The sequence below is a fragment of the Grampus griseus genome, assembly GCF_964374135.1.
Source record: "Grampus griseus genome assembly, chromosome: 17".
Taxonomy (NCBI): domain Eukaryota; kingdom Metazoa; phylum Chordata; class Mammalia; order Artiodactyla; family Delphinidae; genus Grampus; species Grampus griseus.
In genome coordinates, this window is record NC_139011.1 from 9,356,678 (window position 1) to 9,376,380 (window position 19,703).

A 19,703-nucleotide genomic window follows, 5' to 3' on the forward strand; every position below is an offset into this window, starting at 1 on the left:
TCCGTCATCTCTTACATATGCCTACTGCTGCAACTGCTTCTCCTGCTGGGTTCCATCTCGGATTTTATGTTCTAGCAAATTGAACTGCTTATGTGGTTCTCTCCATCTATAATGCCTTAGCCCTCAGTGAGTGATACTTATTCATCCTGTAAGACTGAACAGAGCTGTTACCACCTTGAGGGCAACCATAACTCTTTCCCTCTCTTAATTCTTTCAAGCCTGATTTACAGGACCCCTCCTTGAAGTGTGAGTTATTTATCTGAAAGGAAGTTTGTTATATGGAAAGGGTACCGAGGCTAGCTGGTAGGAAAAAAAAATAAATTCATCCATTCAGAAAAAGGTTGTGTGAAATAGCCAAATCTTGGAAAGGCAGAGACAGACAAGGAGAGAAAACGCAGAACTATGGGATGATTTACATTGTTTTTAACCATAGGAGTGAGTTTAGTCAAGATCACCTGGGATAAAAACAAGTGTAGGTAAGATTTCCCATTACAGGTGTATTTTTCATGTCATTATTTCCCTCCCTATTGCCCTGAGAGAGCAAGGAAGCTCTTTGGGTTTTCTTTGATGGGGCACTAATCCCACTCATGAGGTCTTCACCCTCATGACCTAATAACTCCCAAAGGTCCCACGTCCAAATGCCATCACACTGGGGATTAGGTCTCCATGTATGAATTTTGGGGGGACATAAACATTGTCTATAGCAGTAAGTGTATGTTGCACTTCATTAGAAATTTCCAAACAGCTTTCCAAAGTGGTTGTACCTCAATAAGCCTTAGCCACTAATATCTGCCTCCTCCTTTTCTTCTTTCCCTCCCTAACAGTGGAGAAAATAACTCTCCCTTATGTGGCCATCCATGTCCCACAAATACTTCCCCTCCCAAATTCCTTGGGACTTGTTTTTCAGAAAAATTTGCATTCTCTTGCCTGTATCATCAATGTCTCCCTTTTCTGAATCCTATCATTAGCATTTAGACATGTTAAAGTCTCTCCCTTTCAAAAAACTTAGTAAGCAAACCTCCTTCCATTTACACCTCCCTCCACCTTCTCTTCTGTCCTGTTTCTCTTCTCTCCTTCACTGTCTGTGAAACTCAGTATCACATTGGGTGTGCAAAGTTTGGGCAGTCAAACTTCTTGAAAGAATTTTCTACTTTTGGTGTGCTCACTTCCCCATCCCTTGACCATTACTTCAAGCCACTCTGATCTGGGTTTAACTTTTGCTACTTCTCCAAAAATTCTCTTTCCAAGGTTACCAGTGACTCTTGTAGGTACTAAGTCTTGATCTTTTATCAACATTTAATGGCAATGATCATCCTTCTCTTGGTTTTTTGACATCTTAGGTTTTTTTTTCCTACCATGATCTTCTTTCTTCCTTCCCCTTCTCTGCCTCCTTCTCTCCTTCTCCCTCTTCTCTCCTCTTCCTCTGTTTTCTTCCTCTTCTCCCTCCTCCTCCTCCTCCTCCTTCCCCTCCTCCCCTTCCTCCTCCTCCTTCCCCTTCCCTTCCTCCTCCGCCTTCCCCTCCTCCTCCTCCTTTCCCTTCCCCTCCTCCTCCTCCTTCCCCTTCCCCTCCTCCTCCTCCTTTCCCTTCCCCCCTCCTCCCCCTTCCCCTCCCCCTCCCCCTCCCCCTTCCCCTTCCCCTCCTCCTCCTCCTTCCCCTCCTCCTCCTCCTTCCCCTTCTCCTCCTCCTTCCCCTTCCCCTCCTCCCCTCCTCCCCTCCTTCCCTTCCCCTCCCCCTCCTCCTTCCCCTTCCCCTCCCCCCTCCTTCCCCTTCCCCTCCTCCTTCCCCTTCCCCTCCCCCTCCTCCTTCCCCTTCCCCTCCCCCTCCTCCTTCCCCTTCCCCTCCCCCTCCTCCTTCCCCTTCCCCTCCTCCTCCTCCTTCCCCTTCCCCTCCTCCCCTCCTTCCCCTTCCCCTTTCCCTTCTTCTCCTTCTGCTTACCCTCCTCCTCCTCCTCCTGCTTCTTCTCTATCTGTCTATCAGTTAAATAGTGCTGTGCCCAAGTTCTGCTTTGGTCTTTTTTCTCCTTTCACTCGGTGAGCTCCTGCTTCCTGCTGACTCCTAAGTCCGTGTCTCCATCTACCCCTGCCCCCTGAGTACCAGATGTGCAGCTACAGTTGCTGACTACACATCTCCAGTGCTGTTTCACAGGCATCTAAAACTAAGCATGTGCTATATTGAGCAGAGTGATTATGCATGAAGGTTCTGGAGGAGTCAGGTGGTGCAGAGTTGAACTCCAGCGCTCTCCTTACTCTTTAACCACAGGCAAGTGGCCAACAGCACTATGATAAAACCATGTTCTCTGAAGCCAAGTGCCTAAGGTTCAAATCTCAGATCTGCTCATTTGTCATGATTTACCAAATTAAATCAGTTGTCATCTTTCCTTATAATTCCATATTTAATTAGTTTCCTAGCTACTTTGTTAGAAATGAAGATCTGTGAGGGCAGGGATCATAATGTCTTGTTTACCATTACATTCCCAAGGTCAACAATAGTACCTCTCCCATAGTAAGCATTAAAATATACCTGGGTGATGGAAAGGCTGAATGAATAAATAAAGGAGCTGGACTGAGCAGGAGTGGAAACACTGTGGAAAATTCAGATAGTTGACCCTTTTGCAGTGGACTTGGCTATTAATAAAGATACAGCCACATGGATATGTTATTTCTAGGCACTCGAATTATTTCCATGTTTCCACTAATATTGAATAGGCTGATAGAGGCATCTTTCTACTGAATTCAGCTATTTTCCTTTTCCACTTCTTTGGTGTACCATCACTAGCCTGGACTACTTCAGCCAAGAATTCTAATTTCAATCTCTGATAACAAAATCTTAAACATTTTTTTTTAAACATCTTTATTGGGGTATAATTGCTTTACAGTGGTATGTTAGTTTCTGCTTTATAACAAAGTGAATCAGCTATACATATACATATGTCCCCATATCTCCTCCCTCTTGCATCTCCCTCCCTCCCACCCTCCCTATCCCACCCCTCTAGGTGGTCCCAAAGCACCGAGCTGATCTCCCTGTGCTATGCGGCTGCTTCCCACTAGCTATCTATTTTACCTTTGGTAGTGTATATGTGTCCATGCCACTCTCTCACTTTGTCCCAGCTTACCCTTCCCCCTCCCGTGCCCATCCTCAAGTCTGTCCTCTACATCAGTGTTTTTTTTTTTTTTTTTTTTTTTAGATTCCATATATATGTGTTAGCATATGGTATTTGTTTTTCTCTTTCTGACTTACTTCACTCTGTATGACAGACTCTAGGTCCATCCACCTCACTACAATTAACTCAATTTTGTTTCTTTTTATGGCTGAGTTTACACTTTTATCACAGGAGTTTGGCCCATTTTTTCCATAGACATTTGGATCTTAATCTCTAAGGGAGCACTGGCTGAGAAGGCCCATAGTCACTTCCTTCAAGAACGTAAATATTTATATGCAGGACCCTGAGAATCTTTCTGTCCTTGCTGAATCCAAGAATTGAAAAAAAAAAAAAATAAAAGGCCTTAAATTAAGGTGGTGGGCATCTCTTTTGGAAACGAGGAATGCAGGCATCCCTCAATTTATTTTGTTTCCCAGATATTGCATTTTTGACAAATTGAAGGTTTGGACAACCCTTCATGGAACAAGTCCATCAGTGCCGTTTTCCCAGCAACATTTGCTCACTTCGTGTCTCTGTGTCACATTTCAGTAATTCTCATCATATTTCAAACCCTCCACCAGCAAAATGATTTCGACTCACTGAAGGCTCAGATGATGGTTAGGATTTTTTAGCAATAAGTATTTCTTAGGGTATGTGCATTGTTTTATTTTAGACATAATGCTATTGCACACAGTAGACTACAATATAAACATAATTTTTACGTATACTGGTAAACCAAAAAATTTGTGTCTTTTGCCTTATTGTGATATTCACTTTATTGCAGTAGCCTGCAACTGAACGCACAGTATCTCCAAGGTGTGCCTGTACTGGCTTGACTGTAAAGGAAATAAAATATTTGATTTATAATTTGAGATCCCCAGAGAGCTTATATAATGAAATATGGGATTACAGTCTTCTTCTGTATGAAAAGGGGAGCTGAACAAGTTGCACTTTTCAGGTCTTTGAGAGACTGCTTGGTAAAATAGTGATAATGACTCTAATTTATTGTCCTTTATGTTCCAGGCACTGTGTTAAGGGCTTTTCATGCACTCTTTCATTAAATTCCCACAAAATGTATACAAAGTCAAGAGAATTTGTCAGCCATCTTTATCCATTTGCCTAAGTGACTTCAGATAGGCTTTGCAGACCCTGTCCCATCCCTCTCCCTCTTCTGAAGGCACGTTTGGGCATGTGGGAACCAAAATGTGGATTCTGAATGGGGGCCAGGAGGTCCTTCCTCAGCCATAGGCCTACATCTCTCTTTAGGATCCAGCTTTTACCCAAATCTTGCTTTAGAGTTCTGGGACTTACATGGCCATCAATAATGTTTGTGGAATACATGATTTTCCATTTAACTATAGATGGTTATATGTGTTCTTCCTCAACACTGAACCCTGGGGTAGAAGGGTGAATAGTAGGTTTTAGGCATCAAACCCACACCAAGTCCCCCTAATATTTCTGGAAGATCAGTTGTACTTTTGCGCTGATAGCTTGGTTGTTGGGTCCCATTATTAAAAATCAGTTTTAAAATGGAAGCAACATTGAAGATAGTCTAATCTGTATTTTCTATTTTATTAGATGTGGAAATGTGCTTAAAACCACACATGGCAAAGCTGGGACCAGGTCATAGTCCTTCCAGCTCAAACTCAGTTCTCTTCCTCTCAAGTTTACCCTCTCAAGATCTCTGATCCCAAGAGTCTAGATGTTCTGTCACTTTTCTTTCTTCGCCATGCCTCTTATCTGTAGCCAACTGTGAGTGTAGAAGCTAGAAGAATCATTGGAAAGAATTGTGTTTACACCCTCATTTCATCAAACAAATGTGTACAGTACTTGCACCATGCTAGGAACTGTTCTAAGCACATCTCAAATGCTAATTTCTTTAATTCTCAAATAAACCTGGTGGAATAGGCTTTATTATGATTCCCATTTTACAGATGAGGAAACTGAGGCACAGAGAGGTTAAGTGGTTTGCTCAAGGTCACAGAGCTGGTCAGCACCAGAATCAGGATTTGAACTCAGAGATATCATGATACCAGGGTCCCCAAGGTAGATCACGGAGAATGCTTCTTATGTTTTACAGATTAGGAACCAGGCACCCACGTTGTGGAAGTTGCTTCCAGATAACTTTGGTGAGTTGGGGACAGAACAGAACTTCTGATCCCCTGGTCCAGAGCTCTTTCCTTGACATCATGCAGGCCTTCTCAGGTTATTTTCTTTAATTGTTCAGTTTCTATTCTTTAAGTTCCGAATAGGATTGAGCCATCAGGAAACTCAGGATCATTTTTCAATGTCTCACCTTTATTTATGTTTTCAGAGAAGGAGAGTTAAAAAGAAAGTCAGGAGTCTGGAAAATGAAACATTCTGCCCTTGTCTCCCAAACACGACCAGGCCCAGCTGTAACTCCAATCACTCTTTGTACTGCTTGATCATAAATCCCTCCAAACTGAGTTGGGGTTAAAATTAATGGGAGAGCAGGGTCTGGTCTTAAACCACAGTGAATCAACTAATCTGACCACTGAAGAAACCTCCCTCCCTTTATTTCTGACACTGACTTAGGCAGAGAGAATTTATCGCCACTAAAAGTCCTCACACGTCACACCACTTGCAGCAGGCTCCTTCGCTCCAGTACAGGACAAGTTGTTTTGCCTTCCTTATTCTTTCCATCTTCCTGATATTGTGGGCCATATAGAAAAGGGGAGCCTGAATGTGATGGAGAAAGCCCAGACCTAGGAGGCCAAAGACCCAGGCTCTCCCCTGGCTCTGCCACTAACTTACTGTGTAACCAGAGCTGAGGAATTTCATCACCTACAGCCTTGGTTTTCTCATTAATAAAACTAGAAGGATAGTGCTGCAGCCACATTTCTGTGCACTAAGCACTAAAGGGCACATTCTTGGAATTCCTCTTTTGGCTTTTCCAAAATACGCCTCCAGTTCTACCGTTACTATAACCCGTGGACTCAAGCTAATCCATTCTGTATCCCGCCGCTGGACCGCAGCATAGGTAGGCCTCATGAAGTGTCTTGGCCAGAACCACTAAGTGATATGGTGGTGGAATGGGGTGAAGTATTAGTTTCCTAGGGCTGCTGTAACAAACTACCACAAGCGGGGAGCTTAAAACAACAGAAATGTATGCTATCACATTTCTGGAGGCTAAATGTCTAAAATCAAAACGCTGGGAGGGCTATGTTCTCTCCAAAGGCTCCAGGGGAGGATCATTCCCTCCTCTTCTAGCTTCTGGTGGTTGCTGGCAATCTTTGGTGTTCCTTGGCTTTGTAGATGCATCACTTCAATCTCTTCCTTCATTGTCACGTGGCTTTGTCCATGCGTGTCTTCTCTGTGTCTCTCTTTCCAAATTTCCCTCTCTGATAGGGACACCAGTCATTGAAATAGGGCCCTTTCTAATCCAGTATGACTTCATCTTAATTTTTTTACATCTGCAAAAGACACTGTTTATTTCCAAATAAAGTCATATTCAAATGTACCGGGAGTTAGGACTTGGGCATGTCTTTTTTTGGGTGGCACAGTTCAACCCATAATAGATGGGAACCCAGCATTCCTGTCTCAATATTTGTGTCAGGCCAGGAGGATGGAAGAGATAATACAGAAAGCTAACCACTACTGGGCATATACCCAGAGAAAACCATAATGCAAAAAGACACATGTACCCCAATGTTCATTGCAGCACTATTTACAATAGCCAGGACATGGAAGCAACCCGTGTCCATCGACAGATGAATGGATAAAGAAGATGTGGTGCATATATACAGCGGAATATTGCTCAGCCATAAAAAGGAACAAAGTGGGTCTTTTGTAGAGATGTGGATGGGCCTAGACTCTGTCATACAGAGTGAAGTAAGTCAGAAAGAGAAAAATATTGTATATGAACACATATATGTGGAATCTAGAAAAATGGTACAGATGAACCTATTTGAAGGTCAGGAATCGAGATGCAGAGGTAAAGAATGGACATGTGGACACAGTGGGGGGAAGGGGAGGGTGGGACGAATTGGGAGATTAGGATTGTCATGTATACACTACCATGTGTAAAACAGATAGCTAGTGGGAACCTGCTGTATAGCACAGGGAGCTCAGCTCGGTGCTCTGTGATGACCTAGATGGGTGGGATGTGGGGGAGGTCCATGAGGGAGGGGATATATGTGTACATATAGCTGATTCATTTCGTTGTACAGCAGAAACTAACACAACATTGTAAAGCAACTATTCTCCAATAGAAAAAAATGTTAGGAGTTATTTTTGACTGAAAAACAATCTTGTGATGAGTGTTTTAAGGCATCTTTTTTCTGACCTTTGCAAAAGCATCATGAGGTCGGTACAGCAGGTACTATTATATCCATTTTGCAGATGAGGAAGTTTAGGTACATAGACTTATTACAGACTTCTTCCAGACACATTTCTGTGTGAAGCTGCTGGTGGGGAGAGTTGGAATGAGAGAAGAGAGAAGAGCTGAGGGAAAAAATATAAAATGGCATGAGAGAGGATCCTCATGGGGACTAATGACAAGTGTGGCAAGACCTGAAGACTGATTACCCCAATTCTCTGATCTTGAATGCCAACCCCCCCAAAGAAACCAAGCAACTTTCTGAGACCCAGAGTGATTTATCTAAAGTCAATTAGCTAATAAATAGTAAAACCAGATTTTGATTTAAAGCTACCTATTTTACCCCCCCAAGTTTTGCAATTCAAATATGAATTCATGACAAAACCAGACTGGATTTGCAGATACTTCTTTTAGGAGATGCAATTCTCAGGTAATTAGATTTGTTTTTGTTAGAGGACTCATCGGGGTGATTGATAGTCACCCCAATAACCAATACATCTGCTTGCGATGTAGCTGGACTCTTCTTTATCAGTGGAGATAGATCCCCAGGGCTATGTAATTATCTACCAACCCAATGAGGTCAAAGGCCGTGCTGCTGCATCTGCACTTTCGCTTGCAAAGAGCTTGGGGGGTTTCTGAGACCAGCCTTCTGCGTAGGGGTGATGCTTGTTCTCAGCCGTTGCCATCAGCATCTGCCCTGTACAGTGGAGATAAGACTGCTACCCATAGAAAGATCTGCTTGCAAAGTTGACCCTAGGTTGGAGTCTTGGAACATGGCTGGTAAACAGTTTCTTATATTGACATAAAGCTTTCCATAAATGGTAAGAATGGCTTATTGTGCCTAAACAGTTTGGACAAACAATGGTTTATGCTGAGCACCTGCTTTTTTTCCCCCTGGAGCCTGGAATTTTGATATGTGCTAGAGGACGCTTCCATGACAATCTCCTATTAAAAACTTTGGGTGCTGAATTTCTAATGAACTTCCCTGGAAGACAGCGTTTCACATGTGCTGTCACAACTTGTTCCGGGAGTGATTAGGCACGTCCTGTGTGACTTCACTGGGAAGGGACTCTTGGAAGCTTGCATCTGATTTCCTCTGGACTTTGCCTTATGCACTTTTTCCTTTTGTCAATTTTGCTTTGTATCCTTTCACTGTAATACATCTTAGGCACAAGCACAACTATTTCATGAGTCGAGTCCTTCCAGCCAATCACTGAAACTAAGAGTAGTCTTGGGACCCCCATACAAGGTCCTTCCATCCCCAGTCCTTCTCATCCCTGTAAGAATTTCTTTTCCCTCCCCAGTGCTCTATCTTTCTGGAAGAACTTTGAGGAGGAGATGGCTTAGGCTAGAATTCCATCACTACAGATGGCATCTGACAATTTCTAACTTGTTAGCTCTTCTAGCTAATGGTGCATCCAGGGATTGGTTAGTTCGATGTGTGTTTTCCGGTTTTATGATCTAATGGAGCGAATAGCTTTCTGAGGAAAAAGAAGCCTCTCTTTGCCTCTGGTTTTAGTTTGTCTGAGAAGACAAATCTTAAAATATCTGGTGAACAAAATTATTTAAGAAACAACATTATATCTATCTATATATAGATAGATCTATCTATTCTATCTATCTATCTATCTACCTACCTATCAATCTGTCATTTCTCTCATCTGTTATCCTCTCCACCGTCTCTATATTTATAACCATCATCTACACTAACACAGTAGCTCCGTCAGCATTTGATTCTCAAGGTCACCGCCATTCACACACGCCTTCTCACCTGCAATCTCTTCCACAAGTATCACCACCTCCGTCATTGCAATTAATAACATAACCGTTGTCACAGTCATTACCAGCTCCATCTCCACCACAAGCTCCACCATCACCACCAGTGCCAACACCCCTATTCAGTTCATTATTTTCTTACCTTCACCACCTCACCACCAGGCTGGGTCAGCATCCATTCTATAGCATAGTTCATGCCACATTGTTACTGCTCAATCAGGTAATCTTTATTTAACAGTTGAATCACCATCACTCCCTTTACTAACAAAGTCACCACTATGACAACCATTAAAAAAATCCAGACAGATAATAACAGTTTTTTTTATTCTCAGAAAAATTCCAAATGCTGTGTGGTGATCAGAACTGGCAAATTCTTTGATATGATAGTAGTGGCAGGCTGGTCTCCAGTAACTGATGGAGGAATGGAAAAGTACTGGAGGAAATAGAAAGAAGAAATTAACAGCGCCTCTCAGAATAGAAATCATGTCCAATAATCAGTGCAGTGTCCTTATGCTTGGACATCAAAGGCATTGGTCAGGAGTGTGTTTAAAATCTCACAGCAGCTGGCAGAGAATTTAAATCAACTCCTCTTTTATTCCCCACATCCTCTTTGGTTTTCATGAAAACTGACTTTTTTGAAGGATACTTTTGCACTGTTGCTATTAAAAGATGCTTTTAGCCAGCAGACTGGGAAGAAGAAGTCGTGGGAATGGCTGGGGTGAGGCAAAGCCTGACTGATATACATTTGTCAGATAAATAAGATGGCCTGGCTGTTGTTTCTCACTACGTGGACTTGGTCCCCTTTAGAATCAGTGGTAGCCTTTTGTTGCCCTGAGTTAGAGTAGAACAGATCTGGCTTACAGAATCTAGGAAATTTTAATTATCTCTCAACGTCCTCGAGCATATGGGATTCAGCCTTCAGTAGCTCAAAGAAGCAAGTACTTATAAAGGGTTTTATGAGGGCTAAGTCCTTTTCCACAGTGCACAATTTACACGTAGCTCAGTTTTTCCCATTCTACTACATCTCATGAAGAAGTAGCTGTGATGCTCTTGGGAGAGATGAGAGGAGAGAAAGACAGCTGCAAATGTGGCCAATGCTCTAATTTCAGAGATGTTTGTTGCCAGGGCCTCTCGTCTGGATTTGTACCTGCTTCTCTAGACTATGGAAACCTCAGCCCTAGCTCTGAGGTTGAAGAGCTAGGGCTGAAAAGCTTCCATGTGGGCCCAGGTTCTGAATACATCAAAAGGATCCATCCTGCATGTTCCCCATCAGCTGTTTGTACAATAATCACCATTATACTGAGGGAATGGGAAGCAGTGTTCTAAGGTAGGAGGGGTGTGGGCTGTAACTGCAAGGCCTCATCTGACACATGATTGAATGCTGGGTGACAAATGGCTTGGACAGCGCCTCTTTGTAGAGAAAAATGGGGAAGAAATACCAGCCCCACTCCCCCTCCCCAAACCCCACCCGCTTTACCAGGAGGCCCATGACCATGGCTGGACTTCTCTCTGAAATGTCTCCTTTAGTCCTCCCAACACTAATGAGTACAGCCACGCTGACAAAGCAGGAGGGACACAGCCATAAAAAGCCTTCCCTCTCCTGCTTCCCTTCTTCTGTCTCCTTCTCCCAAGTAACTGAGTTTCCTTGACTCCTAGCTGCAGTCTTAGGGTTTGCAGAAGGAAGTTTCAGAGCTCAAGGTGAGATGCTGGGGCTCAGATCATGTCCTGCACATGTTGCTTTCACTTTGGCTATCAAATCTCATGTGTGAGTTTTCTGCCTGAGTACCAAGACCCAGGCCCATTCAATCTCATCTTTCAATTCAGTTACTTGAGTATCTTAATTTTGCTGTTGTGCCTGAGTTGTTGCCTTGACAATCATCCTACACCCACTCCTTTGGAACCGGGGCTTGTCCTGCCCTTTTTTCTATACCGAGAGACTGTAGACCATTCATCAAGCGTGTATTGTTTCCACTCTGTGCTGGGCATTCTGCAAGGTACTGGGAATGAAAAGAATAATAAAATGCAGCCCCTGCCCTTATGGGACACTCAGTCTATTGGGGAAGACTGACTCTTAAACAGATAATTGCCATAGTATGAGAGAGTTACGTGCTGGGTGACTTGGGAATGAGGATGACTCAAGCAAGAGGAAAGGCTTCCTGGAAGAGAGGACAGCAGACTGTGTTTTGCATGGTTAAGAGTTAGCCAGGTGAGCTAAGGAGAGTAGGTGCATTCTAGGCAGAGGGAAGAGAATGGGCAAAGGCACAGAGCATGAAAGAGTGTGGGTACATGGAGGACTGGCAGCTGTTCGCTAGTATTTGATGGTGAAGAGTAAAAGGAGGAGACTGTCACCTCACTTATGTCCCCATCACCCTACTCCATCTTCATGCTAGCTGGACTGAATTCCCTTCTTCCTTGAATCTGAATTTTTCCATTAATAGTTTTGTTCATAGTTTTGATATCCAGTATTCTAATCAAGGTGTGCCCATGCTTTAAGTGGAAACAATAAACAAACAAGCAAACAAATGCATGAACAAACAAGGAACTGTTGACCAACAATTGGAAGATTTAAAAAAAAACTCTTTGGATCATCATCAATGTATTGGAATGAAGAAATGGGCGAAGTATCCTCTGTTGACCTCCACAATAGGGACAAAGCCCACTGTGAAAGCTACTCCTACCTGCTAACAGTTTACCCTGCCTGCTTTCTAAATATTACCGCATTAATCCCTGTAGATGTCCTGCTGTAACTAGTCACTGGTAGAGTCAGAATTCGAAACAAACCAGAAACACCTGGTGCTCAACCCCATGAATATTTATCTGCACCCCATCGCTTCACAGAGTCGTCTCCAGCCTCTGGAGACGTGCATTTAGTGTGGAGGCACATATCAGGGGCCTGCATCCTCCTACCTTTGAGAAAACCAGAACAGCTCCTCAGAAAGAGAGACTAGAACCCTCTCATTTCACCAGCAGTAAAATGGGAGGCACATGAGGCAAGAGTCAGAAGACCTGGGTCGAGTCTTTTGCTGGTCAGAGTGTTGCTTTTCCTGGGATTATACTTTTCACAGTCAGCTTCATACCACCTGGCCTCTCAAAAAATACTGAAGCTCTCCAGGTTCCCAGAATAGCTTAATCTTTTAGTTTTGCTGTTTTTTTCCACAAAGGAACTTGGATGAAATTCTCCAGCACCAGACCTTGGAGCATTTGGAGACACTGGCAGAGCTTCTGTAAGGGAGTTCTCTGTTCACTGAGCTCCCACAGGGCACGTCCATTTGGGGGGCCATTCTGGGGCATTCCTATACTGGTCCAATGCGATGGATGGTCCTCGTTTCTCTCAGTTTAGTGCCTGAAATACCTGTGTTTCAGAGACCTGATCTGTTAGCCTAGGGTCTTCATCCCCATTTTCCAAAGCAGGTCTTAGGCATCCCTTGCACATGGGTACACTGAGGTCTCTACCGAAACCCCTGAATTTCTGAGTCAACTATGCATACTTAAACACCCTCCCTGTTACCCAGGATTCTGCCATTTGAATGCAGGCTGCAGCAGGATGGGGCCAACCACCCACTCTTCCCCATCCAGAGAAATCCCACCTGGAGAGTAGGAGCCAGAGGCAGTAAGATGGCTGTTAGAAGATTTCCCTCCTTACACTTCTCCTTGGGAGACAGAACCTGGGTTCTCACATGCTACCACATGCAAATCTTGGTACCAGTCTAAAGGAATCAAGTTAGAATTCATCCAGGGGAGAGTAGTGTACTTCGGTAGAGACCTCCGTGGACCCAGGATGATTACAGGGCTGAAGGGACCGAATCACGAGGAAAGGGTAAAAGAGCAAATGATGCTGAGTTTGGCTGAGCAGGCGCAGTGGCTCTGGGTGGTCTGAGGAGAGTTGTCTATAAACTCAGAGTGGGGCAGACTTTGATGGGGGAAGTGTCTCCTACAAAGCGGAATCAGCGGCAACTGTGTGGCTGTGACATCCGACGGGGAAAGCTCTGTGGGACAATAGGACAAACTTCCAGAAACGGAGAACTTGGGTTATTGATAACAGTATAATTTTGGGGTTTCTAACATGTGTTACATACTTTATTTACATGATCTCATTTTCTCCTTAAAATAATTCTGCAAACATGTTACTGTTTCCATTTTAACGTTGAAAAAGTCGAGGTTCAGAGGAATTTACAGAAGTCCATATGCCTAAGATTTAACAGTCCTGGTTTCTGTTGTTTTTTTTTTTGCTTTTCCTCCCTCTCTCCCTTCCTTCCTTCCTTCCCTCCCCCCCTTCACTATGCTGCGCCTTCTGTGGTGTTGGCTTGTCAAGAGAAGATGTTTTGGAGACATTAGGGCACTTTTTGGCTCCCAGTTGCCCAAGGGACTACGTTGAAGAGCCCAGGTTTGACGGACAGTTGTCCTGAAAGCTCAGGCCAAGTCTGCCTCTCCTGCATCACCTCACATTCTCATGGGAACCTGTACTTTTGAGTCCCCATGTGACTATCAAAATTTTATTTTTTAAATATTAAAATATTAATATTAAATATAAAATATTAATATTTAAAAAATATTAAATTTTTGATCATTCCCTAAACACAGCTGGTTTATCTCTTCATGATTCCAGGGCTTTTCACATGTTCCTATTGGCTAAAATGTTAAGATACTTTTTTTTTTCTTTTTTTTAAGACTAAAAAATAAAGTCATTTAAACAAGACAGACCTTAATTTTTCTCTTATGAAACAGACCGTGTGAGTGGTCCTGAGCTGGCGGGGCAGCTCTGCTTCACAAGGACATCAGCTCCCAGGACTCTTCCATCTTATTGCTCTGCCATTTCCCAGCTGTTGTCCTCACTGTGTGGTTGAAGCTGCCTCCTCTTCCACGTCCACAGTGGTTTTGTTTTTAAGGAGATGACCTGGAGGTCGTGCTCATGACTTGGGTGCACATCACATCGTTACGTGGCCACACTCAGTTGCCAGGGAGGTTGCAAATGGAGACTGCCAGGCAGCCACATTCCCAGCTAAAACCCAGGAGGTTCTATCACCGAGAGAAAGGAAAGAGGAATGGACGCTGCAGTGGTGGAGGCAGGGCGTGCTTGGGAGAATCTGTCACCTTACAATCGTCTTTATCCACCTTTCTCACTTGCTATCCAACCTGCTGAGATGTTACCTTGATTAAATTAAGCTTTCTCCCCAAGCAGACCTCCCGGCTTTATCTGTGTTCCCACATTGCTCTGTTTCTACCCCGATAGAGCATTTTTCAAACGGCACCAGAAATCACTTGTTTACTGCCCGCCTCTCCCTCCACACTGAACATTTTGAGAATAGAGATCTTGCCTTTTTCTCTTTACGTTCCTATTCCTCTTACAGTCCCTGACTACTGTAGGTGGTCAATAGATTTATATGAGAGAGAATGAATCATTTAAAGTTAGCCGAACAACATCATTAAACAGAATACCACTGCAGGATTTCAAATGATAAAATGTGAGTTCAAATGGACTTTTGATAATAATAACTCACATTCATATAATGCTTAAATGGTTCCCAGGCAATTTCCTCCAAATAGTATTTCATTTTGATTCTCAGCCTCACATCAAGCAGTGAGGCTGACAGAGCATGTAATGTCGCTGCCAACCTACAGCTCAGGAAAGTAAGGCTTGGAAAGTTGGAGGTTAGTGCAAGGCGCACAACCAAGAAGTGCGGGGTCATAGACCGGAAGCCAGATTTTCTCATTCTAAGCCCAGTGTCTGTTATCACTGAGGGTCACTTTTTTATTGGTTACATGGGACTCCAAGGTCCAGAGAGTTTGAGTGATTTAGGCAAGACCAAAGGGCTGGAACCCAGGCTCCAGGGCAGTGTTGCTGATTACTTTGAGGCAGTATTCTTAGATGTGGACTCTGGTGAAAGAGCTCTGGATTCAAGGTCATTAGCTTTGTTTCCTGAAGTCGATTATGTAAATCATTTGAGCCTGGATTTCCTTTTATATAAAGTAAGGATGATAATATGATCAAGTTATCGTGCAGGTTAAAGGATATGCAAGTAAAGTGCCGGGGCATACAGAGTGTACTCAGTTAAGTGTTAGCTATCAATCACACGATTATTAGTTTTCTGAGCGCTGGAATCCAATTTTGAGTCTGTTCAAAATAGTAGTAATTCCCTTTTATAGCATACCTATTATGAACCAGGCACTATATATGCCCCATTATAACAGCCTATCCACTGGTAAACTTGATAGATGGCTGGTGATTCCTGCAACACCCACATCTCCTGATGCAGAACTTGGTCCTTAGCTGTTCCTTGAGCAAGAGGAACTGAATTCTGAACCATGTTTCCCCCTTTCCTGACTACCTGGAGGCAATGGCAGCCAGGTATGATCATCAGATTCTCCCCCTCAGGAGTTTACACTGGAAAATTCAGGGAGGATCGGCAGCTGTTCACAGAGAAAAGGGCAGAGGTGACCAACAGGCAAGCAGAAACCAAGTGCAGCTGCCGTGTTATTGTGCCTCTGGAGGGAAGTGTCATGAGCTCTCGCTCTGGGACAGACCACAGCTACTCAGACCCTGGTGCATTAGGATGAAGGGAACTTCCACGGATTCTGGAATGTCCTTTCCATTCTGGTCTTAAAGAGACTCTGAGATGCATCGTTCTGCTTGGCTTCCTCTAGAAAGCTGCCTTCCCCTACCCTGTTTTTCTAAGCTTCTCTTTATAGGAGGCAGACTTAACACATCTTGGTTGTTTTTAATTGAGAGACAAGCACAGGTAGCCATTATTATTTTTTATAGGTAAGGGAACGTGAGATCCACAGAGGTCAGTCATTGTCCTGAGGCCATAAAGCCAGCTAGAGACTCAGCTGGGATTCAATCCAAGGTTTTCCCGGCATCATGGTTTATTCGCTTCTAATTGCACTATAAATCCAACCCTTGTTGAGTATCTCCGTATTACACATAGTCTATGCATTTTGGGGTTTGTTTTTTTGGTGAATTTTTAAGAATGATAGAACTCTTTTTTTTTTTTTTTAACTAACCAGAAGGGATATAATCTCAGATATGTGTGAGATAAGCTTTTATGTAAGAGAAGTGCAGGGATGTGTCCTGTGTGTTTTGAAGATGGACTTGCCCTATCAAATATGGAGGCTAAGAAAGCATTATCCATTTTAGCACACCGTGTTTGAAGAAAGTTCCAGGACTTGTGGAGCATAAAGTCCGTCACCATAATTTCAGTGCTAGAAGGGTCTTTAACTGCATAATAGTCAATCCTGGTACTATAATAATATTGCCAAAGAGCTGCTTTTCAGTGAAAGGGATTTGTAATACAACCGACAAGTGTTTGGAGACAGTTGTACAGATAGTACAAGTTTATGGAGACGTATTTCATTTCAAAACTTGAAAGTTTGGATTATTATTCAAATGGAAACTTGTTTATGGATTCAAGACCCAATGTTTCTTGACTCATGCAACTGGATATTCTTATTCAGAGGGTTGGGACTTTGTATTTTAGCTTCAGCCAAGATTGGTCTAAACCTTCCGTCACCGTTTGCTATTGCTTAGGCAACTTGTGATGGTTTCAATTATAAAAATAACCCAAATCTTAGCTTTTTGGGAGATTTTGTTTTCTAACGGTGTTGTGTAGGACTTCAATATCATGACACGTATTCTTGTACATTCTTCCTCTTCAACATCTCATTGGTCACCAAGTGATCTAGATTGTTCAATGAAAACCTTACAGACTTGGTATCACTGGGGCTGAGGCACTGGCCGTTTCTTCCCCGGCTGCAAACCTTTGGGCTCTGAGAGAACTTGATAAAGGTAAGACCCTTAGACTCCTTGCTCTGCTTGCCCCACACCACTTGCCAGTCCTGTGTCTCTCTGCAGGGTGGGAATCTCTTCCTTGATACAGGGTTGCTGAGGTGGTTAAGTGGCTCCTCCAGGCTGTCCACGTGCAAGTGATAGCCATAGTCACAGCCACAGTTTCATTTTCCTCCATGGCAGACAGAGACGGCACCAGACCCAGGCCCCTGTCTTCTTTCCTCCTGCCGCGTCCACCCCTGCTGTGGTCACGAACTTCTGTATTGGGGCTTAATTTCCTGGTTCTTCCTTGATTCAACTTTACTACTCACTTGCTTTCAGACGACAGCCCGGAAATCATGTTCCGTCCTCAAATGGTCATCAAGTGATCTGTTGACTGAAACGTTGAGGGGTCGTGTGTGTCTCGTTACGTCACCAGGAATTAACCACTGAATGTAAACATTCACAGGCAGTGACATCTATGTCGTGTCTGGATCTCAGAGCCAATGAGACTGCTCAGTTCATACGAGTGAGTGATGTGCCAAGAACTCACACCTCGGTTTCCTGATTTCAACGCACATTCCCTTTTCATTATCCTACAACATATCCTGCTGTTGAAAAGTCCCTTGGAAGACATCAGCAGTAGGGCTGTGGATGTCTGGAGTAGGGAAGAGATTTCTTTGGCTGGCAGGATTAGGGAAGAGTTTCCTAGCAGGCTGAATCAGATATGCTACCTGGTCATAGGTGGCAAAGAAAAGAGTTTTGGCCTTTGGTCATTTGCCAGTGAGGTGAAAGCCCAGGAATTTCCAGCCTGTCACACCAAAATGACGTAAGCCTCAGTCTCTGAACGCCTGGCCGCCGACAGCGCTCCCATCTATGTTCAGAATTTCACAAATCCCAATTTGGCAAAGGCAAATATATGACTATGTTCTGATTATAGTGGAATTAGTGTGGGAAGTGGCAAATGGCTTCTTTATTATTTTGATGGCCATCCTGAGGGGGAGCCAGAAAATGATGACTTCATACGCTTTGATCTGTGTGCAATTTTAGACGTCTTAATGCATCTCGAATATTTTGATCCAAATGACATTTCCATTTGGAGTCTCTGTGTGTCGAAGGAGTAAGGAAGGAGGAGGACAAGTTAGTACTCTGCACGATGCTGTCTTTTGTCAGCACAGTGGGAAATCAGATGGGCGACGAGCCCCACGTCCTCGGAGGTTCATTCCAGGTTCGCTCTGGCTTAACTGGGAGAGACTTGAAGCAAGTCCCTTCCATCCTCTACCTTTGATTTCCCACGCTAGGAATCTGATCCTTGCTTGTGTTTTTGTTACACCGGTACGCTCTGCTATCTTTTAGGTAAAGAGCTATAGGTATGTGTGTTGGTACCCAACTTTATTTCAGTATTAAAAGGAAAGAAAACCTGTGATTTGAATTATTTATGTCTTGAGACATACCTGAAGAGCTATAGTCAACATTAAAAGTTTAAGCAAACAAGGTTATTTTTGTGTAGAAAGCATTCTGGCTGCCTCCTTCCCTCCCCGTTTTAAGCCCTCTCGAGGCATCTGATTGATGTTTGAATCCCCATTTCCTGGGTTCTTCGTGATACTGAGACCATCCTTCGTTTTTCCCTGGGAGCCAGTTCTGCCCCATCTAGCAAGTCTTGATGGGGTTGTTTTCAATGAGAGATGGGAGGGCTTCTGTTAAGGGAAACAGGAGGAGGGTGACCTAGGGGGGATTAGCGGAGGAGAGTGGGGAGAAAGAGAGAAGGAGTTTCTGAACAAGTTGAAATCCCAGCCTTTTCTTTGGAGTCTGACCACCTCCTTTTCCCAGAGCTATGTTCCCTCTGTGCCCATCGTTTGTTTTCCTCCAGGGCCGAGTCTCCATCCTCCCCTAGTATAATGTATTCTAATCAGTACCCACTTCAGCTCATCCTACCTGGAGAGCCTCAGGCCCAAAGCGCAGAGCATCCTTTGCCTGGAGCTTGGCGCTCTCTCAGCCTCTGAGGAAAAAAATTCAGCAGGTGCTGGCAGCCGCATCTCACTGTTTAATAGAATACTGATAACTACATTCAGTACCTACCAGGCCATTTACCCATGATCTCAGGTAACCTTTACAATACTTCACTATAAGTCTTATCACCCATCCTTTCACAGATGTGGCACCTGACACTCAGGGAGATTAAGCATTTTAGCTAGGGGTTCATTCCAAAGCTAGCAAGTACTGGGACTTGAACTCAATCTTGCCCATTCCCTGAGCATACCTCTTTGTGCTATGCTGTAGCAAGCAGACTCACCTTCACCGCGTGACAAATGGGGAGGGTGCGCAGAACTCTTCTCTGATGTCCGGACTTCTATTGGACTAGGTAGACGCTTCTCCCAACACTTCTGCCTTTTCAGGAAAGTGCTGTCAGAGGGCATTCCCACTCCTCTCATCACTCCTCACAGGGTAAGAAACTCCTTACAGAGAGTGAAACCTCGAGAAAAAGGATCAGGTCTATAAAATATTTGTTTCAGGTTGGGGAGAGTTGAGCTGAGGGAACGATGTCAGTAGATCTCATGGGCAAACTTATACATGGGGATCTTGGCCAGGTGTCACTGCTTTGACCATATGAACTCTCCTGTCCATTTTGCCTGTGGAAACAGCACCAGGCAAGTCGCTAAGAAATAGAAGCCTTGGAGTAAATACA